This window comes from Tursiops truncatus, chromosome 17 (genome assembly GCF_011762595.2).
Source record: "Tursiops truncatus isolate mTurTru1 chromosome 17, mTurTru1.mat.Y, whole genome shotgun sequence".
In the NCBI taxonomy this organism is placed as follows: Eukaryota; Metazoa; Chordata; class Mammalia; order Artiodactyla; family Delphinidae; genus Tursiops; species Tursiops truncatus.
The window spans coordinates 5,906,195-5,929,388 of NC_047050.1; the positions used below are offsets into that span (position 1 = coordinate 5,906,195).

Here is a 23,194-nt window from a genome sequence, read left to right on the forward strand (position 1 = left end):
TCAACTATTTCACTAACCAGCCATCTCAGTGACAAAATTAATGGATGCAATTTTTACGTATGTACAAAGTGACTCCATTTCAATGAAGTCCAGTCCTTCTGCCTCTTTTGTGCAAGATTTTCACTGGTGCCAGTGAGAGCTTAGCAAGAGAAAGCCTGAAGGGGTTGATCCATTGTGGGAGGATGGAGAGGAAGGAGCATTTTATGAAAGTGGGATCATTATAATGCTCCCCATTTAGAACATTTGTAGTGCTCACATTTCAAGCTTAAACAGCCGACCCCGATTTGGCGATATCCCAGACCCGAGGCCCAATAAGGTCCCTGGTGCTTCCTGATGCTTCTCAAGCAATGAGGCAGGCAGCGCTTACTCTTTTCTGATCACTGTCAAAAGAATAAATTATGAAACAATAGACAATCCTGCTTCATTTAAAACATATGAACCACTTCACAGGAGCATTGCCATTTTTGGGGTCAAATGGAACAGCTGTTTGAAGGCATAGCATTAGACCTTAAAACTTATCAATCTAACTTTTAATGATTTAACCTAATAAAATACACACTTCACACTAAGTGCAGGCTGTCGATCTCAACGAAGTTATAACGTCGCCTTACAAATATGGTCTTAGAAGAATCTATTTCTTTGTGATATTGTGATAAATTCTTTCAGATTGTCAAAAACCTTGCTAAATAAATATATTTTTTAAAGCAAACAGATCTTCATCTTTAAATAACAGTGGACAGAGACTCACTGTAAACATAACCCTACTCTGAATGCTTCTGGGGCTATATTCTCATCCTGTAAAGTTTTTCTCCATTGTGAAGTTACCTGTTCAATCATAACCTTGGTTTATCATCTTTACTGTGTATGTTTGCCGCTATCGCTGGGCTGAGCAATTTACATCAGTCAGTGCAACAAAGGCCACATTTATCTTTTGTTCCTGAAGTTTCATTTATTCTGCAACCTCAAAAAACGAATGACAAATTTCGCTTTACCCTTGTTGTTAAGCTAGTGGTTAGCAATTTCTAACAACTTAAAAAGAGGTTGAAACCCATGGTTTCAAATTCAGATTAATAGATGGTTATTTAAGCCACAAAGGAGACAATGCCATCAGGATATTCTTGCAGTTAGGAGAGAGCCTGCTTCTAATCAGTAATCCTGCACACCTAAACATTTTCTGAGAAGTACATTTATAGATGTATTTTTGAACTTCCTGTGTGTCTTGCTAGGAGAAGAAAAACATCCCTAAAAGTACAATTCTGCAAAAAAGAAAAGGACAAGAGAGCTGGTGATACACATGGTGTACATGACCCTCCAAGACTCCCTTTTAGGTAGAAGTTAGCAATATCGTGTCACACTTGATCTGGAAAAACTGGAAGTCACAAAATCTAATGTGTCAGCAAAGATACCTGACAAGATCACAAAAAAGATGTGTGCCTATTGGTAAAATTTTACACTAGGGGATTCGATGACCAAAAGTTACCAAGTTTCAATCAGTTAATATTTTTTGAGCACCTACTTTACATGAAAAATTGATCTAGACACCATAAGACATACAAGAGAAGGAATTTACTGAGACCCACCTTCAAGGAGCTTATCACTCAGTTGGGCCAAAAAGACCAACACATAGGAAGATGACAGCTCTAAGCGGCAGAATATAAATGACCAAGAAGCGGCAGAGGCAATAAATGCTGTGCATCAGAGGATCACTGTGGGCCACGGAGGTCAGTAAATATTCCAAGAGGAGGGAGTGACAAGTGACCCTGGGCCTTGTCGGTCAGAAGCTAATCCTTTGCATTCTAGTATGTACCCTTGGGTAAAGTCCTTGCTCATGAATATGATTTTGTTTTTAAATCAATTAACAGGCTACTCATTTCACATGTCTTCAATGTCGCCCTCTTCCTTTTGCAGGGGCCAAGTGAAAACCTCAATCAATAAATCACAGTATTGACACTTCTGAACAGATGTTGAAATAATAATCATAGTGCCTATTCTGAGTTAATCCAACAACAAATATAAGAAAAGCAACAAAGTTTGACCGTTTTCACAACCATGACTATTTTTTCAAAAAAATAAACCAACCAAGATTCCATTCAAATTTTTTCCTTCTGAGGTAAAGAGCAAAAGATCAGGAAATGGGCTTCCCTGGTGGCGCAGTGGTTGAGAGTCCGCCTGCCGATGCAGGGGACACGGGTTCGTGCCCCGGTCCGGGAAGATCCCACATGCCGCAGAGCGGCTGGGCCCGTGAGCCATGGCCGCTGGGCCTGCGCGTCCGGAGCCTGTGCTCCGCAACGGGAGAGGCCACAGCAGTGAGAGGCCCGCGTACAGCAAAAAAAAAAAAAAAAAAGATCAGGAAATAAGTGAAGATACTCTCATTAGTAGAATACAGTTGTCACCACTCATCCGCGAGGGATACATTCCAAGACCCCCAGTGGATGCCTGAAACCACAGATAGTACCAAACTGTATATACACTATGTTTTTTCCTATACGTACATAACTAGGATAAAGTTTAATTTATAATTAGGCACAGTAAGAAATTAATAATAGTAACTAATAATGAAATAGAACTATAACAATATACTATTAAAAAGTTATGTGAATGTGATCGCTCTCCCTCTGTCTCTCTCTTTCTCTCAAAAATCTCTTATCACACTAACTTAATGCTTTTTCCATCTTAACTAAGCACTTGTCCCACATTGTGGTCGTACCTTTTGCAGTTTGAGGCATAACAGCAAAACTAGCACAAATTTCTTTTTCCTTCTTCACAATTTCATGGATAGCAGATTCATTCTTATTATAGATCTTAACCACCTCAGCATACAATTCTTTTCCTTTTGTTATTAATTCAAGAGCTTTCGCCTTTTCACTTAAAGGAAGCCCTTTACGGCTTCTCTTTGCCATATTTGAATGGCCAGCGTCACTGCTCTTGCACTTTGGGGCCATTATTAAGTAAAATCAGGGTCACTTGAACACAAGCACTGAGATACCACGACTGCTGATCTGATAACCCAGACAGCCTCTAAGTGACTTGCGGGTGGGATACACCGACAAAGGGATGACACACATCCCCAGCAGCACGAAATTTCATCTGGCTACTCAGAATGGCATGTGATTTCAAACTTATGAATTGTTTATATCTGGAGTTTCCCAGTTAATATTTTTGGATCACGGTTGATCATGTGCAACTAAAACTACAGAAAACGAAACTGCAGATAAGGGGGGACAACTGTAGTGCTTAAGATACACCTGAGCAGGACTTCCCTGGTGGCCCAGTGGTTAAGAATCCACCTTCCAATGCAGGGGACTCTGGTTTGATCAGTGATCGGGGAAGTAAGATCCCACATGCTGTGGAGCAACTAAGTCCGTGCGCCGCAACTACTGAGCCCAAGCACTCTAGAGCCCTCGAGCCACAGCTAGAGAGAAGCCCACGCGCCACAACGAAGAGCCCGTGCACCACAACGAAGGATCCCACATGCCACTATGAGGATTCCCCCATGCTGCAACTAAGACCTGATGCAGCCAAATAAATAAATAAATACTAAAAAAAAATATGACAACCAAGTGAACCACCAGCTGAGGACACAAGCAGATGATGGCAGGAGGGGAATGGGGTCATCTAACCACCAAATAATAGAGATACTAGGGGAAACCGAGTCAGCAGCACTAAAACCATACTCAAGGAAATAAAGTTCAACTGCGAAGAAAGAAATCCCAGTATAGACATTATTAACAAACCATCAATTCTATGAGAATAGTGCAGGTTTTGAGAGAACAAATGACATGAACAATGAGCTAGACGTAATTCTAAAAACAAACAAATAAAGCAAGGCCAATGAGGGAAAAATCACTGGCAATGAAATGTCTGGAGTACTGGATGTCCGTACAAAGAAGGAATAAATTAGATCCAAATGTCACATCATACACCGTAATACATTCTAAATGAGTTACAGTGTAAAACACACACTAAAACTATATATGTCAGAAAAAAATAGAAAGATGTGGAAAATGACACGGATAAATGTTTTCAAAAGAAAGCAACGAAATTCCCAAACTGACAACATAACTAATAAAAGTTTCACATTCCGAATATATACAGAACTGACACAAATACTGCCAGTGCTCACATTTCACTGGAGGCAGGAAAGAAATATAAATCAAATCAATTTCAGTTACCACCACACGGCTGTGAGACCAACCATAATAAATACAAATAATAAGAGTCAATGTGAAAGACAAAAACTCTGCAGGAAAGGAAAGATATTCACAGGAAACCACTTGACTTAATGTCAAGCAATATTTACAAAGTCATGATAACACACAACGTCTACTGACACAAGCATGGGGGAACATGGGGGTGAGGGGTGTACAAAACTTAAGTTTGTGCAGTAGTTAATTTTTAAAATTACTACTAAAGAAATAGCAATTTAAGCTTTTTTTTTTTAATAAAATGGACTTGATTACCCGAAGAAACAGACAAACAGTACGGAAAGTCACAGCTCTGTTGGCCGAACTTCTGGAGTAGAAATAGTAGAACAGCAGACTGCTGTTTTCTATAAGCCTTCCTTTTTTTTTTTTTTAATAAATGTATTCATTCATTTACTTATTTCTGGCTGCATTGGGTATTCGTTGCTGCACATGGGCTTTCTCTAGTTGCAGCAAGCAGGGGCTACTCTTCGTTGCGGTGCGCGGGCTTCTCATTGTGGTGGCTTCTCTTGTTGCGGAGCATGGGCTCTAGGCATGCGGGCTTCAGAAGTTGTGGCTCGTGGGCTCAGTAGTTGTGGCACACGGGCTTAGTTGCTCCGTGGCATGTGGGATCTTCCCAGACCAGGGCTCGAACCTGTGTCCCCTGCATTGGCAGGCGGATTCTTAACCACTGCACTACCAGGGAAGTCCCTCTATAAGCCTTCTAATACTACACTCCCTTTTGTTACAACGCTTGCTTTGAAAATCAAATTTTTTCTAGCACAATTAATTAGTTATTTAATTTGAGAACAATTTGAGTATAATGCAAATTTCCCATTTCCTTATGTGTGATTTTTGTCTGTAAGAAGCACTAGGAATACTGCACCCAGCTAAACTGGGTAGGAAAACATGAAACACATATACTCCCATCAGTTATGTACCAGTTAACTCCATGTACCAGGTAAACAAGACACACACATCCACATCCCTAGTTATGTACACATATTACTCATGAAGATGAGTGGCAATAAATACATCCAACTGTTTCTTCTTTGTCACACCAACATTGACAATTTTAGTGTTTTTTAAAGCTGTGCTTAATGTTTTAAAAATATTATTTCTAAATTATTCTGTCAAATTCATGCATATCATTCATGAAGTATTTGAGTGTCATGTCCCTAATCCCATTTTTGCCCTGTGGTGTTTATTTGTTGCTTTGTTTGCTTTTTTTTAATTAATAGACTTTATTTTTTAGAGCAATTTTACGTGTACAGAAAAACTGAGCAAAAAGCACAGACTCCCAAACACACGACTGCCCTATTATTAGCATCTAATATAAGTGTGGTATGCTTGTCACATTTGATGAGCCAGCATTGGTACATTAACTGAAGTCCATAGTTCACTCTTTGTGCTGCATATTCTATGGGTTTTGACAGATGTATAATGACATGTATCCCCCAGTGTCATACAGAATAGTTTCATTGCTCTAAAAATCCCCTGAGCTCCACCTATTCATTCCTGCCTCCCCCCGAGCCCCTAGCAACCACTAATGTCTTTACTGTCTCCAGAGTTTTGCCATTTACAGAATGCCATATAGTTGGATTTATACAGTGTGTAGCTTTTTCGGATTATACTCTTTCACTTAGCATTTAAGATTCTGCCACGTATTTCTGTGACTTGATAGCTCACTTCATTTTACTGTTGAGTGATATTCCATGGCATGAATGTACCACAGTTTGTTTATCCATTCACCTACTGAAGGACATTTTGGTGGCTTGCAAGTTTGGGTAATCATGAATAAAGCTGCTATAAGTATTTGTGTGCAGGTTTTCTTTGTGGGTGGACATAAATTTTCAGTTCATTTCAGTGCTATTAAGTTTTCAACTCAAGGAGCACTATTGCTGTATCACATGGTAAGAGCACGTTTAATTTTGCAAGAAACGGCCAGACTGTCTTCCAAAGTGGCTATACCACTTTGCATTCCCCTCAGGAGTAAATGAGAGTTCCTGTTGCTCCACACCCTGGCCAGCATTGGGTGCTGTCAGTGTTTTGGCTTTTAGGCATTCTCATTGGTATGTAGTAGTATCCTGTTGTTTTAATTCCAATTCCCTAATAACATACGATGTTGAGCATCTTTTCATATGCTTATTTGCCATCTGTATATCTTCTTTGGTGAGGTGTCTGTTCAGATCTTTTGCCCATTTTTAACTGGGTTGCTTCTTTTCTTATTGTTGAGTTTTAAGAATTCTTTGTATATTTTTGTGAAATCTGGCTTATCTTTTCATTCTCTCAACAGTGTCTTTCACAGAGCAGAAGTTTATAATTTTAATAAAGTCCAACCTACCATTTTTTTCTTTAGTGGGTCATGTTTTTTATCACACAGTTTTGCACAACGCAGTGATTTTTAGGAATTCACAGAGTGCGTGACAGCCATTGACCGCATTTATCCTTTTCAACTGTTCATTTATTTGACCACATAATTCACTTTGAATAAAGCCCCCAAAATAATTGGTACAGAGGTACTAAGAAACATAACTTATGGTGAAAAATTGGAAACTTAATGCCAAAGAGTCGAGATTTGATAAGTAAATACAAGAGAATATGACCACTATGAAATATGAATATGGTGTTAAAGATGGTTAGCATGTCAACATTCTTTACATACGAAAATAAGTTCATGGAAATGTTAAGCAAAAAAAGTAGCATGTAAAATATCAATCATACATTAATTTAAACTAAGAAAAAATGTAATTTAACAAATAGAAATAAAAATTCAGTAACGTATTAGTTAGAAAAAGTAGCACCTGTTGCCGTAAAACAAATCCCCGAATCTCATTTTGACTGTGAGATTTTTCATTCATGCAAAGTTGAATATAAATATTCCAGGGAAGCATCAGCTAAGGGACCAGCCTCCTTCCATGTGTGGTTCTACACATCCCCTAGGCCATGGAGCCCTTGGCCAATTCCTTCCTCTGCACTTGGTGGGGAGGCGGGGGGAAAAGTGTGAGGGGCCACACAGGAGGTTTTGACCAGTTGGCTTGAAAGGCTGAACAGACTCCCACCCACATGGCCACACCCACCTGAGGGCAGGCTGGGAGAAGTGGTCCAGCTGTGTGCCCAGGACACAGAGGAACGCTCTTGTGTCTGCACAGACCTCTCTGCACTTAACAAAATTAGAGTATGGTTTTCTTAGGCTCCTTTCTCCTTTCAGTTTTGCTCAAATCTGTGATAATATGTAAGTATCCCTTATTATCTTTATCTATTTAGTTCCTGAGTCCAGATTATGAGAGTTCAGATACACTTATCCAAGTCTATTGGGTTCCGGTGTTCATATAGGAAGGGTTTTGAGAGTTTGGATTTATTCATTCTGTAAGAAAAGAAAATTGAAATTTACAGTCTCTATCTCATCCCCTATCCTTCATTTCAGGTAATACCTCCTAAATCAACTCAGTATTGCCACCCTACTTTAAAATTTTACAGTAAGATTACACGTCTTGCTTAAAAAACAGTGTGTAACAATTCTTTCTGTGATTTCTAATTCTTAATCTAAATCTTTTTTTTTTAAAGATAAAGCAAAATTTCAAAGATTTTCTTCTAAGTAGCACACAATGATTCTAGGTCTTCTAACCTACATATTAAGGACCAGTGTTGGTTATTTATCAGTGGCATTCAGCAGGGTCAATTCTTGTATAAGTGTTTTGTATTAACATAGATATTTTTATATGATATAAGGATCTGTAAGCATGCCACATTTGGGGAATAAGACAGCTTTATCGTAATCATTTCTAAATCTTTTTTTATTTCCAAGATCACTTTTAACATTATTCTCCAGTTACTATTTAATTTTGACAAAAGTTTCATAAAGTGTTTTAAAATTTTACAGAGTAAGTCTATTATTATGATCTTAAAAAACATATTTTATGTACTTGCTTGCTGATTTTTCCAAAAGATTTTCACTGTTAACTTATCAAGTTGTATAAAATGTTCCATACAGGCTCTTAACAAATATTTATGTTTAATCTATGTTTAACGTAGAATAGTATTTTCATGTTTACTATATTTAATCCCTGTAATTATGTGTCTTCCTTTATTCTTCCCAATAAGGTTTTATTGTATTTCTTTAATATATATTTTATGTTAAAAGATAAATCACTATCCATTTATGCACAGCTATTGTTGCTGTTATTACATAACATGTTGACATTTTATTTTCTAACTCTATGTCATTAATGTATGTATGAAATTGATTTTTTTTAATTATGCTAAAATCTTGCAACTCTGGTGAAATTTCACTTTTTGGTTTGATGTCCTTGATTTTCTGTATAATTATACAATTAGTAAATGTTGACTTTCTAAAAAGATATCCAGAGACCTTACTTGAGGCTCTCCTTCAAATAACTTCTTATACGGTATTTTTACAGTTTCAGTAAAATAAACAAAGTTCAATCTATTTCCACTCTTAGTCTTCTAATTAAATGGATTAATTAAAACTGAAACTATTTATAAAATTGACTGAATTAAAGAAACTATAACAGATTGGAAGTCATGTCTGAGGTAATTAGATTTGGAGTCTGATTTTATAGACATTAAAAGAACAAATGAACAATCAATTGATACCCTAAGTAACTATATTAAATGTAACATAATACATTTCATAAATGTACTCTTTGTATATAACACTAAAATTTTACTACAATGGCAAAGAATATATTTCTAAAATGAATCCTAAGGGGAGAATTGCAGTTAGTTACTAGATCAGTAACTATTTTGAATGTTATAATATCACCACCTACTGGAGAAATAGGATAGGAAAATTTCTCATTTTGGAAATCCTCATCAATAGCAATATTTATTCAATTTAGACATTCCTAAATTCACATTTTTTAAGGTCTCAAGATCCTAACCTTATTCTTTACACACACGAGGAAATAGACACAGAAGGGCTAAATGGTTCAATGATTTGCCCCAATCACACTACTAATTATACAAAAGATGATGACATGAGACCAATTACATATATAACTATTCTCCGGGTCTCCTAGCTCTCAGTCCCGTGATCTGAGTTCTATAACTTGCTCTTCCAGCATGACAGGCGCCACGTTCACTGTCAGTGTCCATTACAATAATGGCTAAAACACTCTTGAAGTGAAAGTAAAGTTGGTTTTCCTATCAAACGTATTTATCATAATTTCCTTTTTTTTTTTTTTTTTTTTTTTACTGACTCATGGAACAATTAAGAGCTAAGTCTCTCTGAAGTTCTTATGTTATCTCCTACAGGTGACTGTTGACTGAATTATTTAGTATGAGCAATCTCATTTCTCATTTCTCCCTTTTATTTTCTCACCTATAATTAAAGAAAGAAAGGAAACAGCACTTTCCATCTCTCAGATCAACACTTTAAAAAGACTGTTGGAAACCGGGTGGGAAAACAGGCTCCCCCTTAAACTGTGAGAGTGTACGTTGGTGCCAAAGTTTGCTGGTAATTTCAAAGCTCACCCATCCCCCCTCACGCGTGCCTTCACTTTCCGGGTCAACTGCAGTCCGAAAATACCAAATAAACTATTCATCAGTTTTAAATTGCAAGCCGTTTTGATTAACATTATGAAATCTCACGCTGCTCCGTCTTATGCAGGAGCCCCAACAATCAACATCGTCTACACCTGACGTCCAACCACCAACAGCATCACAGTTCAATGATTCTCCTTCTGATGCACTGGCCGAAGGCTGGTAGGAGCCCAATGCTACGTCACTGTGCCTACGGTCACTCACTTCAGTTCATCTCATCATGTCGGCATTTTATCACCTCACATCATCACAAGAAGAAGGGTGAATACAGGACGATCAGGTATTTTGAGAGAGAAAGACCATATTCGCATAACTTGTGTTACATACAGGGCACTGTTATAATTGTTCTATTTTATTAGTAGTTATAAAATAATTTTATATTGTTATTGTTAATTCTTTAATCTGCCTAATTTATAAACTAAACTTTATCATCAATACGTATGTATAAGATAAAGCATAGTGTATACGGGGTTTGGTACTATCCGTGGTTTCAGACATCCTCTGAGGGTCTTGGAATGTATCCCCTGTGGGTAAGGGCGGACGATTGCACCCATCAAAAATTTAAATCACATAGCTTTTGATGCCATAATTCTACTCCTAGGGATTTATAATGATATTTCTACACAAATAATCACTGCAGCATTATTGGTGATAGCAAAAATGAAATAAATTTGGAAACAATCTAAATGTTATTAATAGGAGACTGACAAAATAAGTTATAGGGCATTGATACAGCTATAACATATGGAACATTGTGCAGCCATTTTTTAAAATAACATAGTTCTATGCATACTTATAAGAAAAGATAACTAGAGATTGGTTCAAGATGGAGGAGTAGAAGGACATGCTCTCACTCCCTCTTTCGAGAACACCAGAACCACAACTAACTGCTGAATGATCATCGACTGGAAGACACAGGAACTCAACAAAAAAGATACCCCACATGCAAAGACAAAGGAGAAGCCGCAATGAGACGGTAGGAGGGGCACAATCACAATAAAATCAAATACCATAACTGCTGGGTGGATGACTCACAAACTGGAGAACATTTATACCACAGAAGCCCACCCACTGGAGTGACGGTTCTGAGCCCCACATCAGGCTTCCCAACCTGGAGGTCCGGCAACAGCAGGAGGAATTCCTAGATAATCAGACTTTGAAGGCTAGTGGGATTTGATTGCAAGACTTCAACAGGACTGGGGGAAACAGAGACTCCACTCTTGGAGGGCACACACAAATTAGTGTGCACATCGGGACCCAGGGGAAGGAGCAATGACCCCATAGGAGACTGAACCAGAGTTCTGGGAAGTACTCCTTGGCGTGCGCCCTCCCACAGTCTGCCATTAGCCCCACCAAAGAGCCCGGGTAGGCTCCAATGTTGGGTCACCTCAGGCCAAACAACCAACAGGGAGGGAAACCAGCCCCACCCAACAGCGCACAAGCGGACTAAAGTTTTACTGAGCTCTGCCCACTAGAGCAACAGCCAGCTCTACCCACCACCAGTCCCTCCCATTAATCCTCTTAGATAGCCTCATCCACCAGAAAGCAGACAGCAGAAGCAAGAAGAACTACAATCCTGCAGCCTGTGGAACAAAAACCACATTCACAGAAAGATAGACAAGATGAAAAGGCAGAGGGCTATGCACCAGATGAAGGAACAAGATAAAATCCCAGAAAAACAACCAAATGAAGTGGAGATAGGCAACCTTCCAGAAAAAGAATTCAGAATAATGTTAGTGAAGATGATCCAGGACCTCAGAAAAAGAATGGAGGCAAAGATCAAGAAGATGCAAGAAATGTTTAACAAAGACCTAGAAGAATTAAAGAACAAACAAACAGAGATGAACAATACAATAACTGAAATGAAAAATACACTAGAAAGAATCAATAGCAGAATAACTGAGGCAGAAGAATGGATAAGTGACCTGGAAGACAGAATGGTGGAATTCACTGCTGTGGAACAGAAAAAAGAAAAAAGAATGAAAGTAAATGAAGACAGCCTAAGAGACCTCTGGGACAACATTAAATGCAACAACATGCACATTATACGGGTCCCAGAAGGAGAAGAGAGAGAGAAAGGACCCAAGAAAATATTTGAAGAGATTATAGTTGAAAACTTCCCTAACATGGGAAAGGAAATAGCCACCCAAGTCCAGGAAGCGCAGAGAGTCCCATACAGGATAAACCCAAGGAGAAACACGCCGAGACACATAGCAATCAAACTGGCAAAAATAAAAGATAAAGAAAAATTATTGAAAGCAGCAAGGGTAAAAAGACAAATAACATACAAGGGAACTCCCATAAGGTTAACAGCTGATTTCTCAGCAGAAACTCTACAAGTCAGAAGGGAGTGGCATGATATACTTAAAGTGATGAAAGGGATGAACCTACAACCAAGATTACTCTACCCGTCAAGGACCTCATTCAGATTCGATGGAGAAATCAAAAGCTTTACAGACAAGCAAAAGCTAAGAGAATTCAGCACCACCAAACCAGCTCTACAACAAATGCTAAAGGAACTTCTCTAAGTGGGAAACACAAGAGAAGAACAGGACCTACAAAAACAAACCCAAAACAATTAAGAAAATGGTAATAGGAACATACATATCGATAATTACCTTAAATGTGAATGGATTAAATGCTCCAACCAAAAGACACAGGCTTGCTGAATGGATACAGAAACAAGACCCATGTATATGCTGTCTACAAGAGACTCACTTCAGACCTAGGGACACATACAGACTGAAAGTGAGGGGATGGAAAAAGATATTTCATGCAAATGGAAATCAAAAGAAAGCTGGAGTAGCAATACTCATATCAGATAAAATAGACTTTAAAATAAAGAATGTTAAAAGAGACAAGGAAGGACCCTACATAATGATCAAGGGATCAATCCAAGAATAAGATATAACAATTATAAATATATATGCACCCAACATAGGAGCACCTCAATACATAAGGCAACTGCTAACAGCTCTAAAAGAGGAAATCGACAGTAACACAATAATAGTGGGGGACTTTAACACCTCACTTACACCAATGGACAGATCATCTAAACAGAAAATTAATCAGGAAACACAAGCTTTAAATGACATAATAGAGCAGATAGATTTAACTGATATTTATAGGACATTCTATCCAAAACCGCAGATTACACTTTCTTCTCAAGTGTGCATGGAACATTCGCCAGGATAGATCACATCTTGGGTCACAAATCAAGCCTTAGTAAATTTAAGAAAACTGAAATCATACCAAGCATCATTTCTGACCACACACTATGAGATTAGAAATCAATTACAGGGAAAAATACGTAAAAAGCACAAACACATGGAGGCTAAACAATACGTTACTAAATAACCAATAGATCACTGAAGAAATCAAAGAGGAAATAAAAAATATCTAGAGACAAATGACAATGAAAGCACAACAATCCAAAACCTATGGGATGCAGCAAAAGCAGTTCTAAGAGGGAAGTTTATAGCTATACAAGCCTACCTCAAGAAACAAAAAAAACCTCAAATAAACAATCTAACGTTACACCTAAAGGAACTAGAGAAAGAAGAACAAACAAAACCCAAAGTTAGCAGAAGGAAAGAAATCATAAAGATCAGATCAGAAAAAAATGAAAAAGAAATGAAGGAAACTATAGCAAAGATCAATAAAACTAAAATCTGGTTCTTTGAGAAGATAAACAAAATTGATAAACCATTAGCCAGACTCATCAAGAAAAAAACGGAAGAGACTCAAATCAATAGAATTAGAAATGAAAAAGAAGTAACAACTGATGCTGCAGAAATATAAAAGATCATGAGAGATTACCATAAGCAACTATATGCCAATAAAATGGACAACCTGGAAGAAATGGACCAATTCTTAGAAAGGTATAACCTTCCAAGCCTGAACCAGGAAGAAGTAGAAAATATGAACAGACCAACCACAAGTAATGAAATTGAAACTGTGATTAAAAATCTTCCAACAAACAAAAGTCCAGGACCAGATGGCCTCACAGGTGAATTCTATCAAACATTTAGAGAAGCGCTAATACCCATCCTTCTCAAACTCTTCCAAAAAACTGCAGAGGAGGAAAACTCCCAAACTCATTCTATGAGGCCACCATCACCCTGATACCAAAACCAGGCAAAGTTACTACAAAAAAAGAAAATTACAGACCAATATCACTGATGAATATAGATGCAAAAATCCTCAACAAAATATTAGCAAACAGAATCCAACAACACATTAAAAGGATCATACACCATGATCAAGTGGGATTTATCCCAGAGATGCAAGGATTCTTCAATATATGCAAATCAATCAACGTGATACACCATATTAACAAATTGAAGAATAAAAACCATATGATCATCTCAATAGATGCAGAAAAAGCTTTTCACAAAATTCAACACGCATTTATGATAAAAGCTCTCCAGGAAGTGGGCATAGAGGGAACTTACCTCAACATAATAAAGGCCATATACGACAAACCCACAGCAAACATCATTCTCAATGGTGAAAAACTGAAAGCATTTCCTCTAAGATCAGGAACAAGACAAGGATGTCCACTCTCACCACTATTATTCAACATAGTTTTGGAAGTCCTAGCCACGGCAATCAGAGAAGACAAAGAAATAAAAGGAATAAAATTAGAAAAGAAGAAGTAAAACTGTCACTGTTTGCAGATGACATGATACTATACATAGAAAATCCTAAAGATGCCACCAGAAAACTACTAGAGCTAATCAATGAATTTGGTAAAGTAGCAGGATACAAAATTAATGCACAGAAATCTCTTGCATTCCTATACTGATGATGAAAAATCTGAAACAGAAATTAAGGAAATACTCCCATTTACATTGCAACAAAAAGAATAAAATACCTAGGAATAAACCTACCTAGGGAGACAAAAGACCTGTATGCAGAAAACTATGACACTGATGAAAGAAATTAAAGATGATACCAACAGGTGGAGAGATATACCACGTTCTTGCATTGGAAGAATCAATATTGTGAAAATGACTATACTACCCAAAGCAATCTACAGATTCAATGCAGTCCCTATCAAATTACCAATGGCATTTTTTACAGAACTAGAACAAAAAATCTTAAAATTTGTATGGAGACAAAAAAGACCCCGAATAGCCAAAGCATTTTTGAGGGAAAAAAATGGAGCTGGAGGAATCAGACTCCCTGACTTCATTCTATACTACAAAGCTACAGTCATCAAGACAATATGGTACTGGCACAAAAACAGAAATATAGATTAATGGAACAAGATAGAAAGCCCAGAGATAAACCCATGCACCTATGGTCAACTAATCTATGACAAAGGAGGCAAGGATATACAATGGAGAAAAGACAGTCTCTTCAATAAGTGGTGCTGGGAAAACTGGACAGCTACATGTAAAAGAATGAAATTAGAACACTCCCTAACACCATACACAAAAATAAACTCAAAATGGATTAGAGACCTAAATGTAAGACCGGGCACTATAAAACTCTTAGAGGAAAACATAGGAAGACCACTCTTTGACATAAATCACAGCAAGATATTTTTTGATCCACCTCCTAGAGTAATGCAAATAAAAACAAAAATAAACAAATGGGCCCTAATGAAATTTCAAACCTTTTGCACAGCAAAGGAAACCATAAACAAGACGAAAGACAACCCTCAGAATGGGAGAAAAGATTTGCAAATGAAGCAATGGACAAAAGATTAATCTCCAAAATATATAAACAGCTCATGCAGCTCAATATTAAAAAAACAAACAACTCAATCCAAAAATGGGCAGAAGACCTAAATAGACATTTCTCCAAAGAAGACATAGAGATGGCCAAGAAGCACATGAAAAGCTAGTCAACATCACTAATTATTAGAGAAATGCAAATCAAAACTACAGTGAGGTATCACCTCACACCAGTTAGAATGGGCATCATCAGAAAATCTACAAACAACAAATGCTGGAGAGGGTGTGGAAAAAAGGGAACCCTCTTGCACTGTTGGTGGGAATGTAAATTGATACGGCCAGTATGGAGAACAGTATGGAGGTTCCTTAAAAAACTAAACATAGAATTACCATATGATCCAGCAATCCCACTACTGGGCATATACCCAGAGAAAACCATAATTCAAAAAGAGACATGCACCCCCATGTTCACTGCAGCACTATTTACAATAGCCAGGACATGGAAGTAACCTAAATGCCCATCAACAGACCAATGGATAAAGAAGATGTGGTACAGGGCTTCCCTGGTGGTGCAGTGGTTGAGAGTCCGCCTGCTGATGCTGGTTCGTGCCCCAGTCCGGGAAGATCCCACATGCTGCGGAGCGGCTGGGCCCATGAGCTATGGCCACTGAGCCTGCGTGTCTGGAGCCTGTGCTCCGCAGCAGGAGAGGCCACAACAGTGAGAGGCCCGCGTACCACAAAAAAAAAAATAAGAAGAAGAAGACGTGGTACATATATACAATGGAATATTACTCAGCCATAAAAAGGAACGCAGTTGGGTCACTTGTAGAGACGTGGATGCATCTAGAGACTGTCATACAGAGTGAAGTAAGTCAGAAAGAGAAAAACAAATATCGTATATTAACGCATATATGTGGAACATAGAAAATGGTACAGATGAACCGGTTTGCAGGGCAGAAATTGAGACACAGATGTAGAGAACAAACGTATGGACACCAAGGGGTGAAGTGGCGGGGGTGGTAGTGGGATAAATTGGGAGATTGGGATTGACATGTATACACTGACGTGTATAAAATGGATGACTAATAAGAACCTGCTGTATAAAAAATAAACTTAAAAAAAAGATAACTAAATTTTCTGTTTAAAGAAAAAGGGCCAGTTTTTGCATTATATGTGTTCTATCATTCCACTTGTGTAAACGTGTAGACTTTTATAAATGTTTACAATACAAAATATATTAACGTATGGTTTTACATAAATATAATTTTATAAATATATATGCTAAATGTATGTTATATATGTATACACATGAACAAATACATGCATTTGCTTATGCATAGAAAGTTCTCAAGCCGATGTGTTACATCTTTTTCAAGTTATGACTCACATAGCAAAAAAGTTGTCCTATGCTCTGAGACAAACTAAAGAGGATTTAGAAGCATCTATGTGGAAGTTGGTAAAAAAAAAAATCATGATGTCTTCTTTATAGTACAAAATTATTATAAAATCTATACAGTATTTGGAATGACATTAAATGCTAAATTTAAGCTTCCAAAAGTATTTTCAAATATTTAATGTACTTCTAAGTTTTTTCCTGCTAATACAATTTTTTAATACAGGACTTAATACTTGAAATGTCTATATGCAATCCCTGATCAAGACCTTTAAAAATGGTTGAAGCTAATTCTTGATGACCACCATTGATAAAAAACATATTTGCACTAATATACCAAATTTGTATTGCTTTACAACTATGCACAGATTTTAACATAAATGAAAGTCTGTTTTCAATTTTAATGTCTTTTTCTTTTCTTTCATTGATAAGTGTAATGATAAAATTTCTTTGGTGACATGAATGGATTTCCAACTTAAACATTTCCATAACAAGTATTTCACAATCTAAATAACCTCAAATTTGCAAAAAAGTGTGGGCCTGTTAGAGCAATCATCCTCGAAGTGGTTTAGATGCCTCTGAGAGGGCATGTCAGCCCCAGGTAGGCAGAATTATATATGTGGTGTACTGGGTTGAATAATGTCCCCCCAAAATTCATGTCTACCCTGAACCTCAGAATGTGACTTTATTTGGAATAAGGTCTTTGCAAATGTGAGGTTCAAGATAAGATCATCCTGGATTAGGTGGTCCCACAATCCAGTAAGAGTATCCTTAGAAGAGACAGAAAAGGAGAGGACACAGGGACACAGAGAAGAAGGTGATGTGAGTACAAAGGCAGGGACTGGAGTAATGCACCTACAAGGCAAGGGACAGAGAGGACGGAGGGCCACTGCCGGAGGCTGGGAGAGAGGCGGGGAGTGGATTCTCCCTCAGGGCCGCCAGAAGGAACAACCCTGGGGACACCTTGATTTCTGGGCTCCAGAACCATGAGAATACATTTCTGTGATCGTAAGCCACTCAATTTGCAGTAATTTGTCATGGCAGCCCTGCGGCACTGTTGTACACGGCTGCCCACTGAGTGCCCCCCACTGGGATGGGACGGCGCCTGGCCAGGCTGCTCCCCAGCTCTCTGTGCTCCGGGGAAGATGGGATGCTGAGAAAAGCAGCCTGGATGACTTAGAGCTGGACTCCCCCTCCAGGAGCTGGGGCTGTGGAGAAGGAAGCTCCCTTCCCTCGAGGTGAACCAAGATTGCAGTTTCAAGATGGAAAGTCCATGGGACTCAGCATCACCCAGGCCTTAGCCGATTGATCTACACCCCCAGCAGCAGTTCAGAAAGTGCCCTGTCACAGCACTGTAAATCAGCTCTACTCCAATTTTTTAAATAAATAAATAAGAAAAAAAGGGGGAAAAAAGAAAGAAAGAAAACACCCTGCGAGTGAACCCTTGGAGGACCACCGAGGAAAACAAGGTCCTCCCTTCATACTCCTGTTACAGTGCAGTAAAACATCTTACACTCAAGAATGAAGAAAGCAATCAGACCTTTTCAGAGACACCAGCATCTTCAAGAGAAAGGTGTGTGAATTTCAAGAAAATGTTAAACACACAGTGAATGTGAAGAAAGGATATATTTGAAAAATACCTTCAAGAGTATCAGTGCATGGCAATCTCAGTCACTTGAAACTGGTCAGACCGTGGGCTCCAAAATGATTTTGTGTGAGAATCTTCCCAAACAAGGAGTAATTAATGAAGAAGAAGAGCAGCTGGTACCTCAGGTGTTGCAGTCAGGTATTCTGAGGAAACAAGAGACTCAGCCTTACTCACTTGATAGACCCCTGTGGGTTAGATGATAAATGCTACATTATAACTGAAAGGAAGATGAAGTTATAGGTGTTTAATTCATAATTGTTTCTCCAGAAGATCTTTGAGAATGACAGTTTAATTAAAAGGTACTTACACATTTTAAAGGGAAGATATAAACCCAGGGCTTAGAGAAGGGTATCAATTTAGGGCACTCTGTAATATAAGTATAAACTAAGTTCTAAAATGAAATTTTGGTATCTGGGGTAAATTTGCCCTCTCCCCAAATTGACAGTTAAAGAAATGCGGGGGAAATTATGTGTTTAAAAAATAATTTGCACAATTCTGGAAGTCAGTTTTAATACACTGCTTTGTTCTTGTGGTAAAATGTTTTATGTTAAATGTTAAAAAATAGTCCAGGGGCTTCCCTGGTGGTGCAGTGGTTGAGAGTCCGCCTGTCGATGCAGGGGACACAGGTTCGTGTCCCGGTCCGGGAGGACCCCACATGCCGCGGAGCGGCTGGGTCCGCGAGCCATGTCCGCTGAGCCTGCACGTACGGAGCCTGTGCTCCGCAACGGGAGAGGCCACAACAGTGAGAGGCCCGCGTACCAAAAAAATAAAAAATAAATTTAAAAAAATAAGAAAAAAAAAAAAATAGTCCAATCTGGTGAATGTCTAAGCCTAAACTGGTCCACAAGTGTCTGCCTTGCTTCTAAGTTTACGACCCTTGTTTCCATTCCTTCACCGCATTTTTCCATCTGGATGGTCTAGCAGGTAATTAAACTCCTCTGCCCAAAACTGTAGTAGTAGTAGTAGCAGTAATAATGATATACATGGAGACAAAATTGGGGCCACAGCATGAGCCAATAGCCTTCGCCTGCCCACGCACCGCTGCTCTGCGCATCCTGCATCAGGCCCTTTGGAAACAACTGCTGCAAATTTCACATCAGCAATTCTCTCTCTTTCTTTTACTAAACTCAACTTTATGTTCTACATAAAAAATAACCTCAGTAATGTACTTAACCTTCTCTTAATGTATACCTTATGTAACACCTGTATCCCTGAGAATTCCACCTTCTTTTGTCCGACAAAGATTGAGAGGAAGCTGGAGCCGGAATCTCAAGTTACAGCTCAAGTCTGTGGGCTGGTGCGCCCTCTGATGGACATTTTTCACGTTACACGTGCTTTTTTGTTTTGGGGTGTTTTTTGCGCTTTTGTGTTTTTTAAGGAAGGAGCACTTCATTTGCAGGCCAAGAAACATCTCGTAAAGCCAAGAACAATCAGGAAGTCATCTCAAATGATCCCTGAATGATCCAAAACACACGAATCTTATTTAGCTGACTGGGTTCACCAGAGTTCTTGTCAGGGACCTTGTTTAACAGAGGTGGCTTGATAATAACTTGGAATGGCAGATAAACTGCAAGGGACTGATCAGCAAGAATTGTTTTTTAAAATGTTTGTTCTGATTGATAAAGGATGGGGAGTTTGCATTTGGGAATTGGAGAGGGAGAAATTGCACCCTCACCCTGGGGACAGGGGAGCACGGTAGAACAGAGACCACAGAAAATACATGCGAAATAAGGAGAGTTCGCTTTGAGAGATCTAAGATGCTGAGCCCCGACCCGGACCCTCCAAATCTTCAGCAAAGAAGATTGGTCGGCCTCTTGCGGAAAACGGTAAAGAAGCTGAATTCTATGTCCTGGGTGATTAGGGGGGCTGAGGGGGGCAGGAGCCCGCGAGACACAGACCCAGAGTCTGAAGGCACAGCTGAATGTAGAAACCCAGTGTTCCAGGAGAAGCACCGCGGTCCTTCACTGGAGGGCTGCATAAATTCATAAAACTCAAACGTCTCTGAGTCAACACTACAGCAGTGGTTGAAAAGTGACAAAAGCAGAGCTATAGGTCAGTGTTTCCCAGCAAGGTAAGCACAGCAAGTAGTGACATGTGCGTAGCTGGCTGACAGAGGTGCAGGGCCTCTGGCCACCCCAGAGCTTGTGCTGTTGCCCAAGAGTTCAGAGGTGTCAGTACCTCAAACCTGTGTGGCCTCCCGAGGGCCCACGGAGGAGGTTCTGCTGTAGGTAGGCTGCATGTGGGCTGACGCAGTGCTCAAGACTGGTCAACAGGAGCGACGACCACCCCTAGACAAGGCCAAGGTCTCAGGCCTGCACCTCGTCCTCCTGGATGTGTCGTCAGGTCGTACTGGAATCTCGTCCTTTGCTGAGCGTTCCCCGGCTAGCCTCCGCAGAGCTGCTAACTTCCGTGCATTTACTCCACTGCGCTATTTTTAGGCACAGGTGAACAGCACTTCACTGCTGCAATTTCGGTGGCTGTTACTCTCTGGTTTTATCCTTGCTCTACCTGGTGATGTTTCCCTGTCTAAATACTTCACTAACAAAGGCAGTAACGTATCACAGAGCTGAGAACCGGGAAGGAAGCATGAAGGGGGAGATGCCTGTGAAGAGCAGAGCCCGTGCATGAGTGATGCTCTGTTCACATAATTCTGAAGCCACTATCTGAGAACAGGTCTAAGTTCTCTCACTGCGATGACAGAGGGAAGACCTCGGTGGCTTTAGACATAAAAAGAACAGCTTTCGGGGAATCGTGTAGTGATTATTACACCACTGCATTTTCTTAGTTACACTTACTAGTCCACTGTACTGTATCTCTGTTACAATTTCAGAATGAGATGAAAGGGACTGTTTACTCCCAGGACCAGTGCTTTAGAACCAGTGCAGGAAAGCCTTGGGTGCTCCCCTGCTCTTAACTTGTGAATCACACTGAAATAGTCATTCGTGTGATCACAGCTCCAGCTCTCCTGCATCCCCCAAGTCCTGGACAGTCAGGCAGGGCCTCCGGATTCGCTCTGGCCAAGGACACATGAATGGGAGCATCACGTGCCAGGTCCAGTCAAAAGCTTTAAGACCTGAGCATGATTTTCCAAATGTCCTTCCCCCTGTGTGACAGCAGAGACTGTCCCAGAGGGTGGCGGTGGCATCAGTCTGGGTCTCTGAGCGAAGCTATCATGAGACAGAGACCGTCCCCATTGACTCATTGTCACCCCGTGGTCTGTAAGCATCACTGAGACGTGTGGACACGTTGTCACCCGAGCAGTGCCTTTCCTGACTGATGCGTACACATATGCTAATTGTACATATAGAAGAACCCCCGTATCGATGGGTATTTTATCTTACATATAGTCATAAGAACTTAGATTATCTAATACTCAAGATTATAATAAAATAAAAGGTTGTTACTTCTATAGGTAGATCTAATATTTGTCTGTAAAAGGAACAGCTGGGGGAAAAAAGAAACAGCTGGTAGATAAAGAGAATACAGCTGACCGTTGAACAACACAGCTTGAACTGCCCAGGACTGAACTTGGACGTGCATTTTTTTCAGCAAATATGTACTACAGTACTACACAATCTACGGTTGGTGCTCAGATTCAGAACCACAGATACAGAGAGCTGACTGTAAACTTCTGGCAGGTTTTCGACTATGCGGAGGGTCGGCGCCCCTAGCCCCCATGTTGTTCAAGCATCAATTATACATATAAACATAAAAAGCAGAGGAGAAGCAATGATATGATCGGTAGTTATTATCAGCAGGCCACCAGCCCCATCTACCACAGTCGTCTCCAAGGTGATCAGTGATGTCATCACGCTGCTCCTGGACCATCTGAACCCAAAATCTCCCATCAGCAAAACCCGTAGAGGTGACTTTACTTCTGTATTCTCTTAGGTCAACCACAAACATTTAGATTCCGGAACATATAAATGTCCAGTCATGCTTTTTGGAGATACTTTTTAGAAGATGCTCAACTCTGGGAACAGAAAAGAGAAGCAAATCGAACGACAGAAAAATAGAGGCCTTTACAATGAACCGAAGGAAACACAATGGACATACACTTAGAGCTTCGATGTGCACCTTCCTGACATTCTTGAGGAGAGCGGAGGGTGAGGTTAAGTCAAAGAGGCTGGCAGCATCTGCTTTGCATAAAGTCATTGTGGCGTTTAGAAAAAATCTTTTTATGTTTCTACAGAGTTGAAGGCTTCCTGAATACATTTAGTTGAAAAGATTGGATCCTGGACTAAGAGTAAGTCCAGGAAGTGAATTCACAACTCTGTAGATGGTGAGAGATCCAGAGAGACAAGTCCGGAGGATCTCATGGTACCTGTCTACAGAGGAAGGGAAACTGAGGCCCAGGACTGGGAAGACAGCTCTGTGATCCGTAATTTGAAAACTTTCCATAAAGAAAAGTCTAACCCCAAATGCCTTAACTAATAAGTTCTACTCAAATTTAGAGAAGAAAAAACCACCAACGTAAGAGAAACTCCTCCATGGAATTAAAAAAAGTGGGAATACTTCTCCATACACTCAGTGAGGTCAGAATAAATTTGATCCCCAAACTTAACAAGGACGTTACAAGAAAGAAAAATTATAGGCTAATATCATTCATGAACATAAATGCAAACTTCCAAACAATATTAGCAAACTGAGGTTCCATTTCCAGCAGTGACAGAATAGGTTGTATCAGACTGATCTCCTCCTAATAATAGTTAGAATTTCTGGA

The 23,194-nt window shown here is 39.5% G+C and overlaps 1 long non-coding RNA gene across 1 annotated transcript in view; it reads right to left on the minus strand.

Moving 5' to 3' along the window:
• Positions 1-23,194, minus strand: part of LOC141276889 (uncharacterized) — a 160,004-nt gene that overhangs the window by 129,550 nt on the left and 7,260 nt on the right. Inside the window, exon 2 of the long non-coding RNA XR_012327156.1 lies at positions 18,464-18,614. This is a non-coding gene — a long non-coding RNA (uncharacterized lncRNA). The remainder of the gene's footprint in view (positions 1-18,463; positions 18,615-23,194) is intronic.